Source organism: Myxocyprinus asiaticus, chromosome 13 (genome assembly GCF_019703515.2).
Source record: "Myxocyprinus asiaticus isolate MX2 ecotype Aquarium Trade chromosome 13, UBuf_Myxa_2, whole genome shotgun sequence".
In the NCBI taxonomy this organism is placed as follows: Eukaryota; Metazoa; Chordata; class Actinopteri; order Cypriniformes; family Catostomidae; genus Myxocyprinus; species Myxocyprinus asiaticus.
Window position 1 is genome coordinate 19,448,850 of NC_059356.1, and position 17,702 is coordinate 19,466,551.

Below are 17,702 nucleotides of genomic sequence, written 5' to 3' on the forward strand. Positions count from 1 at the left end.
AGAATCATAATCGGCGAAACAACATCTGAATTGTTGGAATTCCTGAGCATGAAGAAGGTTGAGATATGGTGAATGTAGCATGGGGGGGCATGGTCATGTGTCTGTCTGCAGGAGAGGGAAAGCGGTAAGGCTCATCACCTGGGCTGTAATTACTCTAACACCTGTCTCTCATTATAGTGATGGCGGATGGAGACCCGATAAGGCTCGCCAGAGCAGCAGAGGAGAGAGAGAGTGTGGCAGAGGAGAGTGGTGTCTGCGTGTTTGCCACAAAAAAGTCTGTTTACCCTGTGTTATAACAGACAAACGAAAACCTTTTTGTTGAAGTTGGCTACTGAGAGGCCTTTTATGCTAAAGTTTTGTGTGTTCAAGAAAGAGTAAATAAATGCTCACCCCAACTGTTTGCTGTCTCCAGACTCCTCCATTGTCCACGAACTTAACATTATTACAGTGAAATTCCTAGACAAGCTCTTCCTGTGTCTGCTTGACATAACAGACCATAAGCTGGAAATCGAGTGAGCTCACAGAGTCCCGGCTCGCAGATCCGCTGAGAGAGATAGGCCCCGATTGATTCTGGCCAAATTTCTGAGATCATCCGATAAATATCTTGTGTTATGTGAGGCGAGAAGCAAAGGAAGGCTTTCTTGAAAGAACCACAGCATTTTTTTGTTCCCAGACTTTGCAAATTCGACAAGAGAGAAATGTGACCGATTCAAGGAATGCAAGAAACTCTTACGTCAACGGAAGATCGCTTTTGCACTGATGAGAATAGATACTAAGGATGGCCACAAAGTATTTACATGTCCCCAGCAAGCATTGTCTTTCATAGAGACAATGGAATGAGTAAGCCATTTGGTGATTTTCATGTGGCCCCCAAGTGAGCTCATCTCGCTGTACATACACTTGTCTGTCTGAGGAAGCTGGGTGCCTTTTTTGTTTCTTTTTGTGTTGGTTCCACCTAGCAGCTTGAATTTGTCTAAATTTGGGAAGATATGGGGTGGACATGTTTTCTTTAGTGCCGTTCTCAAGTAAGAGCAGGGGAGTCATTACATTGATAAGTAAACATCTACGATTCAAATGTCTCAAACAGAGTAAAGATAAATTAGGAAGAGTCATTATTGTTTTAGCTGAAATTCAGGGGCAAAGGTTGATTTTGTCTAATATTTACGCACCTAATGCTGATGATCAGGGCTTTTTTTATAGATCTTGAAGGGATGTTGCAAACTGCTGGCACCCTTCATGATATAATATTGGGAGGAGGCTTTAATCTTTTGATGGACTCAGTCCTTGATCATAGTGAAGCAAAAGTATGTAAGCCCCCTAGAGCAACACTGATGCTTCTCAGGATGTGTAAAAATCTTGGTCTTGCAGATATTTGGAGACTTCTGAACCCATCTGATAGGGACTATACATTTTGTCATCAGTCCATAATATATATTCAAGAATAGATTTTTTTTTTTTTTTGATATCCAAGTCCCTCATTTCATCTGTTGTTGACTGCTCAATTTGAAACATCTTAGTCTCAGATCACATCCTTGTGAGTTTAGAGGTGTTGCCACATATGGAGAAAAATAAATCATATACACTGCTCAAAAACATTAAGGGAACACGTAATCATCACAGTATAACACCAAGTCAATTAAACTTCAGGGATATCAATCTGTCAAGTTAGGAAGCCTAAGCGATTGTGAATCAATGTCACCTGTTTTGGTGCAAATGAAAGTGAAAACAGGTGCACTGGAGAGGCAACAGCAAGACAACCCCCAAAAAGGGAATAGTTTTGCAGGTGGTGGCCACAGACAATTGCTCTCTCCTTATCCTTCCTGACTGATTCTTCTCTAGTTTTGCATTTTGCTAGTGTCCTGTCACTGGTGATAGCATGAGGCGGTACCTGCTGCCCATTCAGGTTGCACAGTTAGTCCAGCTCATCCAGGATGGCACAACCATATGTGCCGTCACAAGAAGGTTTACTGTGTCTCCCAGTACAGTCTCGAGAGCATGGAGGAGATACCAAGAGACGGGCTGTTACACGAGGAGAGCTGGGCAGGGCCGTAGAAGGGCATCAACCCAGCAGCAGGACCAGTATCTGCTTCTTTGTGCAAGGAGGAACAGGAGGAGCACTGCCAGAGCCCTAAAAAATGACCTCCAGCGGACTACTGGTGTGCATGTTTCTGACCAAACTGTCAGAAACCGACTCCATGAGGGTGGCATGAGGGCCCGACATCCTCTAGTGGGACCTGTGCTCACAGCCCAGCACATTGGCACCCCGTTCTCTTCAAAGATGAGAGCAGGTTCACACTGAGCACATGTGACAGATGTGAAAGAGTCTGGAGACACCGTGGTGAACGTTATGCTGCCGGAAACTTCATCCAGCATGACCAGTTTGGCAGTGGGTCAGTGATGGTCTGGGGAGGCATATCCTTGGAGGGTCGCACAGACCTTCACTTGCTAGCCAACGGTACCCTGACTGCTGTTAGGTACCGGGGTGAAATCCTCAGACCCATCGTCAGACCTTACGCTGGTGCAGTGGGCCCTGGGTTCTTCCTGGTGCAGGACAATGCCCGGCTTTATGTGGCCAGAGTGTGTAGGCAGTTCCTGGATGACGAAGGCATTGATGCTATTGACTGGCCCTCACGTTGCCCAGACCTGAATCCAATTGAGAACCTTTTGGACGTTATGTATTGGTGCATCCAACGCTGCCAAGTAGTGCCACAGACTGTCCAGGAACTCACTGATGCCCTGATCCAGGTCTGGGAGGAGATCCCCCAGGACACCATCCGCCGTCTCATCAGGAGCATGCCCAGACATTGTCAGGAGTGCATACAGGCATGTGGGGGCCATACACACTACTGAGTCACATTATGAGTTGCCGCGATGAAATTCATGCAAGTTGGAACAGCCTGTGATTTCAGTTGTTTACTTTGATTTTCGGTGTGTTTGAATCCAGCCCTAAATCGGTTGGTGATTTTGGTTTCCAATGACCGTTGTTACGTAATTTTGTTCTCAACAAATTACACAATGTACAGTAAAGATTTTGATCTTCAATATATTTTGTTCATCGAGATCCGATGTGTGATTTAAGTGTTCCCTTAATTTTTTGGAGCAGTGTAGTTGGTGCTTTAATGTATCACTTTTGCAAAATCCTGATTTCCAACAAATGTTAAAGGCTGAAATTAATGTCTATATCAGTATCCTCTGTGGGCGTGGCTTGGGAGGCACTTAAGACCGTTCTTAGGGGTCGGATCATACAGTATGCCTCATTCATCGAAAAATCCAAAGCATGAGAACTCGTGGATTTGTAAGGGATTATTAAAAGTGCCGAGGCAGAGCTGAAGCGCTGAATGTCTGATGGCCTCAGAGAATTGACCCAATTGAAATACTGATATAGTACTATTTTGTTGTGGAAGGTGGAGTTTTGGTTAATCAGGGTAAGACAGTCATACTTTGATTTGGGGGACAAAGCAGGAAAACAGAGAGAGTCTTTTTCTACCATTCCCTCAGTGAAATCTACTGCTGGTGAAATATTTACCTTGGCCATTGATATTAATAATGCTTTTAAAGAGTTCTATCTTGATCTTTATAGTTCCATGTCTTCATCTATTGATGAAGATTTTAGAAACTTTGTGGAACCTCTAGAACTCCCTAAATTGATGACTGATTAAAAAAAATTCTTGATTCTGAGATAAACTTGGAGGAGCTTGACGAGGTAATTAAGGCCCTGCCTACAGGCAAGGCTCTGGGTTTTGCCACTGAATTTTTGCTTAGGACCAGTGTCCTATGCTTATGCTACAGAACTGGCTCCACTTTTGTTAGAAGTTTATGCAGAATCATTAAAGAATTGAAAGCTTCCTCCAATCATGACACAAGCCCAGATCAGTCCGATTCTTAAAAACGACTCTAAGAGCGAGTCTAAGAGGTAACATCCAATTTCCCTGATCCAGCTAGATGTTAAAATTTTGTCAAAAATGTTGGCTAATCGATTAAGTAAAGTTATGACATCTCTTATACATATAGATCAGGTGGGGTTTATTTGGGCCGCAGCTCTTCTGATAACATTAGGCGTTTCATCAATATCATGTGGTCACTGGCGAATGATCAGACTCCGGTCACTGCCATTTCACTTGATGCCGAAAAGGCGTTTGATATGGTAGAATGGGATTATTTTTTAAAGATTTGGGGCCTGGGTAGTTCAGTGATAAAAGACGATGGCTACCACCCCTGGGGTTTGCTAGTTCGCTAGTTCAAATCCCAACGTGTGCTGAGTGACTCCAGCCAGGTCTTCTAAGCAACCAAATTGGCCCGGTTGCTAGGGAGGGTAGAGTCACATGGGGTAACCTTCTATAATGTGGGGCGTGTGGTGAGTTGAGCGTGAATGCCGGGTGGATGGCGTGAAGCCTCCACACACGCTATGTCTCCGTGGCAACACGCTCAACAAGCTAGGTGATAAGATGCGTGGGTTGACGGTCTCAGATGCCGAGGCAGCTGGGATTCGTCCTCCACCACCCGGATTGAGGTGAATCACTACGTGACCACGAGGTCTTAAAAGAGCATTGGGAATTGGGCATTCCAAATTGGGTGAAAAAGATTTTGGAAATGTATGGGTTTGGGAGTACATATATTGGATGGATTAAAATACTTTATAGACACCCTGTAGCAGCGGTACAAGCAAATGGATTAATTTCAGATTATTTTACTCTGGATAAGGCCCTCTTTCCCCATTATTGTTTTGTCTTGCCCTGGAACCATTAGCAGCCACGATAAGAAAGGAGGATGATTTTCCAGGGGTGATGGCGGAAGGTATGGCGCATAAGCTTCTGCTTTACGCAGATTATATTTTATTATTCGCCTCTGACCCTACTAGTTCTATGCCTTGCCTCCACAGAATTATTCATTCCTTTTCAAAGTTCTCAGTATACAAAGTCAATTGGTCTAAATCCGAAGCTTGACAGTGTACTGCCCATTAACGGCCTTCCAGTGGCCCAAACAGGGTATTAAGTATTTGGGTATTTTATTCCCAGCAAATTTGTCTGATTTAGTTAGAGTTAATTTTGACCCTGGGAGTGATGTGGGCAGGTGCACTTCATTACACTTATCGATGATTGGGAAGGTTAATGTTATTAAAATGAATTGTATTCCAAAATTAAATTACCTGCTACAGTCTCTCCCTGTAGATGTCCCCCTCTCTTATTTCAATCAGTTTGAGAGCATAGCGAAGACTTTCATTTGTAATGTTAAACTTCCCAGATTATATTTCAGTAAGCTGTATAGGCCGATTGACAAAGGTGGACTAGGCCTACCCAAGATTTTGTTTTATTATTATGCATTCGGTCTCAGACATTTGGCTCATTGGTCACTTCCACCTGAGAGAGCTCCTCCCTGGTTTTGTATTGAACAGGAAGTTCTTGCCCCTATTTTGCTATTGCAAAGCCTTTCTATCAATCTAACCGGAAAAGTTAAATTACACCCCGTTATCTCGCATTTGCACTCGGTATGGACAAAAGTGTTCAGAGTGTTTAATTTGGATATTTATCTAAATGTTGCCTCGAGTTTATGGCTGAACCCCAAACTACGTATTAATAAGTCCCCTTTCTGCTGGTCAGAGTGGATTGTGAGGGGGGTTACTACACTCGGTGACCTATATGAGAGTAGTGTGTTGAGATCCTTTGAAAATTTGGTTCAACATTTTGGGATCCCCAGATCTAATTTTTTTAGGTATCTACAGCTGTGCCACTTGCTCTTTACTATTTTTGGGAATAGCATACAACCCCCTAAAGTGACAGATACTATGAGAGTGGTGATTACTGCTTTTGGAAAAGGTCATGAGGCATCAGTGTATTACTCCCTGTTAATTTAGAATCTGGGGGACATGGCCTCAAGAGATCAAGAGATTATGGGAGAAAGATTTAAACTTGGAATTGGAGGAGGGAGAGTGGGCTAGGATTCAAAAAAACGTCAAGACTGCATCTAGAGATGCAAGGGTGCACTTTATGCAATTCAATTGGTTCTATTGGACCCCCTCTAGATTGTATAAGCTTGGTCTTAAAGACACACCCACCTGCAGATGATGCCAATTAGAGGATGGAGACATAACCCATGTCTTTTGGGGGTGTGTTGAGATCCAGGAGTTTTGGTTAAAGGTTCAGAGACTGTTGTGTGATGTATTAGGCACTCGGGTATAACTTTGCCCCAGACTTTGTATTTTGGGCGATGGGGCGGTCATCAACATTGAAAATAGACACATAAAGAGTTGGGTCTTAACCAGTGTCATGATCGCCAGGCAGATAATTTTAAGGGGCTGGAGGTCGGCTGGAGCACCCTCTTTTCAGGAGTGGTGGCCTTTGAGGAGGGGTCATTTAGAAAAATGGGGAAGCACAGCATGTTCGTGGAGAAACGGGGCTGGTGTATGCCATTTATGGATGGGTGATTTATTATTATTATATTTGTTTATTTGTTTATTTATTTTGTTATTTTATTTATTTAAATTTGTTTGTGTGCTTGTTGTGTGTGTCTATATCATTTGTGACCACTAGGATGTTGTTGGGGCCTGGGTGGGATTGGGGATTGGGAGGGGGAGGGGTAATAGTGGGGGTTCATTTATGTGAATCAATAAAAAAATTGTTAATCTGAAAAGTTATGTGTGTGTCAACACGATACCCTACAGCTTATCCCCTCTGCACCATTACATCAAAATCTGTGGTGAAAGCTCTAACCCAGTTTATATCGGTCTTTGGCATTCCCAAGATCATAAAGAGTGATCAGGGATCTAACTTCTCACTTGTTTTCACAGGTGTTACGGCAGTTGCGGGTTAAACATAATAAAGCAAGCGCCTATCATCCCCAAAGCCAAGGTGCTTTGGAACGTTTTCACCAGACACTTACTGTAAGTCTTTATTGCATGCTTATTATACAGAGATGGATGGTGATTGGGAAGAGGGATTGCCATGGCTGATGTTGGCAGCCCAAGAGGCTGGTCAGGAGGGTATATATTTCAGTCCGAATGATCTAGTGTTTGGGCACTCTGTTCGAGGTCCGTTAGCAGTGTTGCGGGATAACTAGACAGAGACCGAGCCTCCTCAAAATTTGATAAATTATATGAATGATTTTAGGCTCAGACATTATGAGGTGGGTAAGTTAGCAAAAGAAAAGCTGCTCACCTCTCAGTCAAAAATGAAGTCTGTTTTTGATCGGCGAGCTGAACACTATCAGTTTTTTTAGTGTTTTTTTTAGTAAACGGGCCCAGTATTCTGGCCCGTTTACTGTAGGGGAAAATATTTCTGATTTGAATTATCTGATCGCTACTCCTAAACAGAGGAGGTCTACACAATTGATTCATGTTAATTTGATAAAACTGTATTACAGCTGTTCCTCTGGGTTGTGGGATGTGAGGACTACTGATGTTAAATCTGCTCTGGTAGCTGAGACTGTCTCATGCACTACTTCTTTGGGGAATTAGGTGGATGAGGGAGTTTCACCTCCAGATGAGGTTATGTTGCTCGGTTGTTTAAAAAATTCAGAGTCTATTAATAATCTGAATTTTTTTGCCATTGAAACGCAAGTGCCAGCTTTAGAGGTAATGCACAGAGGTTGCGCTACAAATATGTGACAGACTGAGTTGTACAATTTCCATCATGGTATATTTTATCCGTCATATTAGTTTAAATGCAACTGATACGCAGTAAATTTGATTTTGTCTCGATATAGTCAACATATTCAGTTAGAAATGACTTTGCGTAGTAAGCGTGAGTCTGATAAAATGTGTTCTATTTAATAATTTGCAGAGTTGGGGAATTTACTTTTTAAAGTGTACTTACATTTTTGATATTTCTGGATGAGAGCTGCAGAGCACATCTGGTGAATGGCGATCTCTTTCCCGCACACACATACAGCACGGGCATGTGGTTGAGAGAGTTAAGTACTTTGAAAGAGTGTGCACTGCTGCTCTCAGCCAGAATAATCACACATAAGGACATATACGTGTGAAAACACAGTATCAAATACACAGAATGTATGATAGTACTAACTGTAGAGAACACATCAATATGAAGACAAAGACAAATTTTAGAGGCAATTTTGAAATCCCGGCCAGATGCTTTTTTCAGGTCTGAAAGAGAGGACATGTCTTGGGAAAACAGGACGTATGGTCACCCTATGATATGTTATTTTTTTGTTTGTATGTTTGTTTGTTTGTTTGTTTTTTATTGCATCACAAATGCCATGGACTCGGCTGGACTCTGAAAAAATCCCAAGTCCAAAAGGCACCACAGTTTTATAAACCTTTCAAGTCATGTGTGGATGCCAGCAACGTGGGTAAAGGAGCGGTAATACTTCAGGCTGATGATGAGGGTGATGATTTTCCTGTCAGTTACTTTAAAAAAAATGATCCTCTTATCAGCTGAACTACTCCATGGTTGAGCAGGAAGCATTGGCTTTGATTTGGGCCCTGCAACATTTTGAGTGTTTATATTGGGTGTAGGGCTTTACTGGTTGTTTAGATCAGAAATAATTAATAATTATTTCTTTAGTTATTAATTCATATTTAAATTAATTAATAGTATCTAACTCATTAAAACCTCATATGGGGTTCCAGTAAATGTAGTGTGCTATGTTTAGGAGTGGGTTTGGTTATTAGCAGTAATTAATAATTATCAAAGATAAAAACAAAAAACAATGAAGGCTTGAATCCGAGCACTGACATCCCATCAGCATTTGACACAGGTGTATGCAAAACAAACCAAAACACTTCTCTTTGAAATATAACAAAGTTTATTTATGCAGTAATATCAATTAATAATTAATACAATGCAGTCAATAAACTTCCGACTTACAACTACAAACTAAACAGTGATATGATTAGATTTGGTAACCAAAATAATCCTATAACACATGAGAGTGTGTGTGTGAGAGAGAGTGTGTGTGTGTGTGTGTGTGTAAGGGGGGACGTGCACAAAATGGCGGATGTGACTCTCGTGGAGAGTATGTCAAGCGAGACTTCCGGCCAGAGAATATGGCCGCGAATGTGGGCGGAGAGAAACCAGTCAATGGCGTCTGCCAGTTTACTGTGTGTATCCGCTTGTACAAAGCTGAGCTTTATCACGAAGCTATCTACTAGCCAAAAATGTGTGCGAGAATGTTTGTGAGGGGTTGCGTGAGTGTGTGTGTGTGTGTGTGTGTGGTTAGTACAAAAGAGAGAGAGAATAAAGTGATGACCCCAAAGCCGATTTCGCGATCGTGGGAGAGAAAGCAGCTGTTAGTTTATCACTCAGAGATGCGGTGGACGGCTCATAAACCGTCCTGCGGTCTTTGATTCTTTAATGGATAAACTCGTGCCAGTCTCACCCGCGATGGCGGAAATGTACAACAGTCCAATGTGGTTGGACTACAACACAGCAGATCTCATTCGTGATAATTAAATACCTTGAGTATTAGCTGCAATGAGCGGACTCGGCGGTCTGTAAGTCTGTACAAGCAATAACCTTGATACACAAGAATAACACACTATAATATTTTATCTCTGCCCAGACGTAAACCTCTTACTTGAATCGCATTAGGATGCAGCTAGAATGTGTGTTCATCCGTCCTTTAACTCCGATTCAATTCCTCGAGGCTCGGGTGATGACGGGAGGCCGTTTCTTCACTCTGTCGGCGGGCGGTGTGGCTGCTGATTCTCAGCGGGCTGGCGGAGAAATCAGTGATGTTGACTTGATTGAAGATGGAAGAGAAATCTTTTCTCTCTTCACTTCTGCAGGCAAACGGATGAAGATGCGGATTGTTCAGCGGTCTCCTTCGGATCCGTTAGAGTGTTCGGTGGAACACAGAGTAATCTCAACTCATCCAGCGAGATGGAGATTGTATGGCCACAGTTTCAAGTCGGATGTTACTTCCTTGTGCCACGAGAGCAGCGATGAGATGCGTCTACGCACGGTGAGCAAAGTTGCTGGAAGCAAATCCCGGAAGCATCTCAGAGTTATTTCTACTCCCGATGACATCATGGTTGAGGGCCGTTCTGTTGTGTGCCTCATCCAATAGGAGATGAGAGTTCGATCCTCTAGTTTTGTAACTAAACTGGACTTCCTTTGTTTGATTTTGGCGTGGTTTTTATCAGTAAGATTTATGACTTTGTATGTGGTCAGGATTTTACGACTGTTAGGCCTGCCTTTATCTTCTATCTGAGTACATGAGGCCCAACATGGGTCAGTGGTTGTTCCATTGGTGGTGTACACTGATCACAACCCCCTCACATATTTACATTCTTTGCTGTGTCCAAATCAATGCCTCACAAGATGGTGTCTGTTTTTACAGTCCTATGCAATGCACATAAGACATATTAAAAGCTCTGATAACGTGTTGGCTGACGCCTTATCTAGAGCCTTCTTGCCTTAAATTTGTATTTTTTGTTTGTTTCCCTTCCCCTGCTGATTCCTGCATTTCTCTACCCTACACTTTGGTTCCCTTAATTTGCTTCTACTGGGCCCATGGTTTCTGATGACTGGAGTTGTGGGGTGGACTGAGTTGTAGGAAGATGCAGGGAATTAGATATTTCTTTATTTTGTTTATTTAATATTAGTTTGATCTCTTGCAGATCTCTTTTTATGGTGGAGATTGTTATGGCCCCTTTTGGGCCATATTGGTTTTTCTTTTGTGTTGGTGTTTTGTGTTGCAGGTTGTTGGTGGGTGGAGTCGGTTGGCTCGTTAAGTCTGATGGGGTCCACCTGTGCCAGTGATGGCGCATAGCATTTAGGCGGCTCTCTCCCAGTCCTCTCGGGCCTCTTCCCCATTCGGACTGCTCACCACATATCCCATCGCCTGACTCAGGCCAGGGAGCCATCTGGCCTGTCACTTCTCCCCCGTTTATGGCAGACCCCCTTCCTAACTGTCAAGGCAAAGAAGAGTGGCTCCATTTTGATTGGAACATGGCAGGACCAACACAAACAAGGGCCAAGCACAGCCATAAGATAATCTGCTCGGATAACTGCCAGACACCCTTCACAAGGCAGGAAAGATCTTCCAATGCAATTGAAAAGACTTCACATTGGTCCATGAGTGGTTTCTTAGCAACCTTTTAAACCCCCATCCTAAGGTTTGACCTAAGACCAGAGTTGATCTAAGGACCATAAATATTCTTCAAGACCTCTCGAAGCAGCATTAACTTATCATGTGGCAAAAGCTGAAACAAAGAAGCCACAAAGACAAATCTTAACACACAAACTTTCACTCCTAACATGGACACCGACTGCACACATTCACTCCATGTTTGTTCACAGAACTGTTTATGTAAATTGCAGTTGTTCAATTAGCACAGTAGTTCACACAAAATGTAACTATGGTGGTATAAATTAATGCATGTGTAATATTTAATCTTTCAATATCATGTTTGGTCTCTATGTCATCAGAAAAAAAAAGCCAAGAGTATTTTTGAAGAGCTTTGGAAAAGGAACAATGCATAGATGAAACTTTAAAGACACTGTTCTAACTATGTACTTTAAAATAAGAAAATTTCGATACAGAGAAGGAGGGTGAGCCACACTGTGTGGGCCCCCTCCGATGTCAGCAGACAATCATAGCCCTGAAACAGAAAGGTGCCAAACTGAAATCTCCTCCTCATCAGGAAGGTAAAAAGCATCCTTACAACAGCCACACCTTTGTCCTGAGTCCCTATCCAGAGGGTCGTTAACGGGATTCACTTCTATAACACTTCTCAGTTCTGAGTTCCCAACTGTTCAAGTTCGGGAGCAATAGCAGAATAATAATCAACATTCTGAATCTCTGGCCTGAGTGGTAGGAGATGAGAATACAAACGATCTAACATGCTAAGTCTCCAGTTCACAGAGAGAGAGGATAACAGATCACCCAACATTCTTAGTGTCCATCCGAGAGACAGTAGAAAATCAACCAAGTACCAAGTCTCACTAATAGATACTTGCAACAGCAAGTTCAGAATCCCTATACCAGGGAGTTAACTACAGTGACAAGGTTTAGCTCTGGTGAGTTTCGTGCATCTTCATGTTCCAGATGATGAATCATGCACCGACATAAGGGCTGTATATCTGCATGTTCCAGACTGCAAGAACCCCCTCGGTGCTTCTGGGAGATCAACATTCCTCAGCTCCTTTGTGTCCAAGGCTGTTGAAATGGAGTCCAGCTCCTTCCCCACTGTAATGTGGCCCTGAGCCCCAGTGGAAGACGTCACCATCACCGGACTCATCAACCGATCAAGAATCGGTAAATATCACTACTAAACCTCTTTCCAGAGACCTTGGGATTAGTGTATACTATCAGTTTATGATTTTCTAATGTTCTTTAGATTACATAACCTGTGTATCAAATGTCTAGCAATTAAACTTTGAGTTATTTGTTTAAATAGAAATAAGGTTTTCACCTTATTAATTAACAGAGAAACATCAAGTTATCTTTCCATAAGATAATCAGAATAAGAAACAGCTTTATTGCCAAGTATGCTTACACATACAAGGAATTTGTCTTGGCGACAGGAGCTTCCAGTGTACAACAATACAAAAACAATACAAAAACAGCAGCAAGACATAGATAATAATAAAAAATAAAAAATAATTATACACATACGTACATACACACACATACATACATACACACATACACATACGTAGTGCAAATCTAATACAAATCTGTTATCTGTTATGTACAGTGCAAATACAATCTGATATGTACATTGCAAATATTTTTTTGTTTTTTTTCTTCAGAGGAATGAAATGTCAGAAGAGGTTGGATGTGTTGGATAAATACTAAACTGTGTATTGCACATAGTTATTGCTCAAAGGGGCAGTTTTAACTGTTCATGAGATGGATAGCCTGAGGGAAAAAACTGTTCCTGTGCCTGACGGTTCTGGTGCTCAGAGCTCTGAAGCGTCGGCCAGAATGCAACAGTTCAAAAAGGTAATGGGCATGGTGAGTGGGGTCCAGAGTGATTTTTCCAGCCTTTTTCCTCACTTTGGAAGTTTATAGTTCTTGAAGGGGGGGGTGGGGGCAATAATAAAACCAATAATCATCTCAGCAGTCCAAACTGTCCTTTGTAGTCTTCTGATGTCTGATTTCGTAGATGAACCAAACCAGACAGTTACTGAAGTGCAGAGGACAGACTCAATGACTGCTGAGTAGAACTGTATCAGCAGCGCCTATGGCAGGTTGAACTTCCTCAGCTGGCGAAGGAAGTACAACCTCTGCTGGGCCTTTTTCACAATGGAGTCAATGTGTGTCTCCCACTTCAGGTCCTGTGAGATGGTAGTGCCCAGGATGACTCCACTGCTGTCACAGTGCTGTTTAGAATGGTGAGGGGGGTCAGTGTTGGGGTGTTCCTCCTAAAGTCCACAATCATCTTCACTGTTTTGAGCATGTTCAGCTCAAGGTTGTTTTGACTGCACCAGACAACCAGCTGTTCAACCTCCCTTCTGTATGCAGACTCATCGTCATCTCGGATGAGGCTGATGACAGTGGTGTCGTCTGCAAACTTCAGGAGCTTGACAAAGGGGTCCTTGGAGATGCAGTCATTGGTGTAGGGGGAGAAGACTAGTGGGGAGAGCACACATCCCTGGGGGGTACCAATGCTGATTGTACAGGTGCTGGAAGTGAGTTTCCCCTGTATCACAAGCTGCTGCCTGTCCGTCAGAAAGCTGGTAATCCACTGACAGATAGACATGGGAACAGAGAGTTGGTGTAATTTATTCTGGAGTATAGCTGGAATGGTGGTGTTGAAAGCCGAACTGAAGTCCACAAAAAGGGTCCTTTCATATGTCCCTGGTCTGTCCAGATGTTGCTGGATATGATGCAATCCCATGTTGACTGCATCATCCACAGACCTGTTTGCTCATAGGCAAATTGAAGGGGATCTAGAAAGGGTCCAGTGATGTTCTTCAGGTGGGCCAACACCAGTCTCTCAAATGATTTCATGACCACAGACGTCAGGGCGACAGATCTGTAGTCATTAAGTCCTGTGATTTTTGGTTAATTTGGGACAGGAATAATGATTGAGTGTTTGAAGCAGCATGGAACTTCACACTGCTCCAGTGATCTATTTAATATCTGTGTGAAGATGGGGGCTAGCTGGTTAGCACAGGATCAAAGACACGCTGGTGAGACACCATCTGGGCCTGAAGCTGTCCTCGTCTTTTGTTTCCGAAAGACGCGGCTCACATCATCTTCACAGATTTTAAGTGCAGGTTGAGTAGCAGGAGGGGGGTTGCAGGAGGTGTAGGTGTTTGTGTGAAGTGAAGGTCAGAGTGGGTGTGGGGTGTGAAATTGGGCCTTTCAAATCTGCAGTAGAACACATTCAGGTCATCAGCCAGTTGTTGGTCCACCACAGGGTTGGGGTTAGGAATCCTGTAATTTGCAGTTGTTTCATGCCACTCCACACTGATGCAGGGTCGTTAACTGAAAACTTGTTTTTCAGCTTCACAGAGTATCTTCTTTTAGCCACTCTGATTTTCATATTTAGTGTGTTCCTGGCCTGATTGTACAAGACTTTATCCCCAACCCTGTAAGCATCCTCTTTGGCCTGACGAAGCTGCCTGAGCTCTGCTGTAAACCACGGTTTGTCGTTGTTGAACTTCAAATAAGTCCTAGTAGGAATGCACATATCCTCACAGAAACTGATATATGATGTAACAGTATCTGTGAGCTCATCCAGATTGGTGTCTGCAGCCTCAAAAACACTCCAATCCATGCAATCGAAGCAAGCTTGTAGTTCCAGCTCTGCTTCATTGGTACATCTCTTTATAGTCCATACTACTGGCTTGGTTGATTTTAATTTCTGCCTGTAGGTTTGGAAGAAGATGAACCAGACAGTGATCAGAGAGTCCCAAAGCTGCTCTAGGGACAGAGCAATATGCATCCTTTATTGTTGTGTTGCAATGATCCAGTATGTTCCTGTCTCTGGTGGGGCATGTAATGTGCTGTTTGTATTTGGGCAGTTCACTTGTGAGATTTGCTTTGTTAAAATCCCCAAGAATAATAATAACTGAGTCCGGGTATTGTTGTTCTGTGTCTGTGATTTGATCAGTCAGCTGTGTTCACACACGTGTTTGGTGCGATATACACACTCACCAGAATAAACGAGGAAAACTCCCGCGGCAAGTAGAATGGCTTACAGATAATAAAGAGCGCTTCCAAATTAGGACAGCACATCCTCTTTAACGTTGTTACATCTGTGCACCAACTTTCATTCATGTAAAAGCATGTTCCACCGCCTCTCGTTTTCCCCGTTAACTCTGCAATGCGATCTGCTCTGAACAGCTGAAAGCCCTGCAGATGTAACGCGCTGTCCGGAATGGCTTCACTCAGCCAGGTTTCTGTGAAGCACAAGGTAGCAGAGTTTTAAAAGTCCTTGTTTGTGCGGGTGAGGAGATGTAGTTCGTCCATTTTGTTAGGAAGAGAGCGGAGATTCGCTAAGTGAATATTCGGCAGCGCTGTTCGAAATCCGTGCCGACGGAGTTTGACCAGCGCACCGGCTCATCTCCCTCGCTTGTGTCTCTTGAACAGCAGAGCTGCACCTCCAACTAAAATGTCCAGCAAAATGTCAGAATATTCAAAAATCGGGAAAAGGTTGTCTGGTATATGCTGCCAAATGTTCAGCAGTTCGTCCCTGGTAAAACAGACTGGAAAAATATTACTAAACACAGGACAAACAAACAAAAACAACAAAAGAACTGAAGAGCTACACACTGAGGCAGCCATTTGCGGCGCCATCTTCTATCATAAAAAAACATTAGTCATACTTTGCAACTGCTACATCCTATTCAACCACTTAAATTTTTCCATCCTATGCATTTATTTACCTATTCATTTATTTTATCTTTTAGCATATTAGTACCACTTGTAGTTTTGTTAATGATTATTGTTTATCTTTTTGAAAATAAAACTAATTTTATTACAACTGTGGGTTCCTTGTGTTGATGATACAGAAGAGCTCTAAAGGGTTAGGCTGCTCTTGAATCCTTCAGATTATGCAGATGACCAACTCCCTCCAATTTACATATTTTAATTTATTGAACGGTCCATTTGGATCATTCTTTTACTCCTTAGCTGGTGTAAATGATGGAAGGAGAGGCCATCTGATATTAATAATCACACACACATACACCTTAATTGAATTGTGATAAAAAATCAACACATACTTTGTTGTCTTCTGTGAGGCCCAGTTCATCTCAGTTGGTGCCAGGGTGATTCTCACTACAGTGGTCTCTGCAAGTGACCCGAAAGTTGGCTTTTAAGTTCACCTCCGGTCCAAGCTCCTCCCTCTCCGGAACCACCATCGTCAATGGTTATAGTTGATTGAGGTGGTAAATCTGACGTGCTCCACCTCAGGTCCCTTCTCCCAATTTTCCCGTACAAACATTTCAATGGGGAGAACCCCGTGGAGGCTTGCGGGACCTCTCATACTGCAAATAATAGGGGCTCGAGTCATCTTTCGGCATGAATTTACGAATCATATTCTTAAGTGTCTGATTAAATCTTTTAACCAAGCCATCTGTATGGGGGTGGTAAACGCTGGTCTGAATTAATTTAATCCCCAATAATTTGTACAGTTCGCATAGTGCACATGACATAAACATAGTGCCCTGATCAGTGAGGATTTATTTTGGAATCCCCACTCGGGAGATTATTCTGAAGAGTGCCTCCACAACACTTCGTGCTGAGATGTTGCGCAGAGGCACTGCTTCTGGATATTGCGTTGTGTAGTCCACCAGAACCAACACTTCATACAGTTTGCATAGTGTACGTGACATAAACGTTGTGCCCTGATCAGTGAAGATTTCTTTCAGAATACCCACTCGGGAGATTGTTCTGAAGAGTGCCTCTGCAACACTTCATGCTGAGATGTTGCGCAGAGGCACTGCTTCTGGATATCACGTTGCATAGTCCACCAGAACTAACATAAAGTGATGCCTGCGTGCCATCTGCTCTAATGGCCCGATGAGGTCCATTCCAGTTCTTTCGATGTGGACCTCGATCAATGGAAGTGGGTGCAGTGGCGCTTTTGGGGTGGCCATGGGATTCACAAGCTGACATTAACAGCATGCTGCACACCACCTGCGAACATCCCCGCGAATGCCCGGCCAATAGAAATGGGCCATCAGACGGTTTACTGTTTTTTTCCTGCCTTATGTGACCCGCCATCGGATTATAATGAGCCATCTGGAATAACATTTCCCGACAGCTCTTCAGTACTAACAACTGTCCTGCGTCACTCAGTACAACCGATCCTTAACAATAAAGAAAATATGGGTATGAGAGTGCAATGTCTGGCTTGAGGCGTTGACCATCAATCACTTTCACTTGATCAAAGGTGTGCCTAAGGGTTTTGTCTCGCATCTGCTCCAGAGGGAAATCCCTTGCAGGGAATCCTTTAAGCCACGTCTTAGACAGCCTGCGAATCACCCACCACACACTGATACACTTTGATAAAAGGACCCATCCACACAAATTCCCATCAATAAAGTAGTAAATGCTGGCCAATTCATACCCAAAATTAGTGGATGGGAGAGTTGGGGAATAACTGCAGCCTCGACACAATGCTTTTATCCCCAAAATTGAATAATAACCATCACTGAAGAGTAATTTTGAATATCTGCATGCACACAACTTACCTTCATCCTCTGGCCTGTATCCAAAGCCTCAGATTAAACCAAGCTTTGATGAATGGAGGTTTGATTACAACCTGAATCCACCAAGGCTTG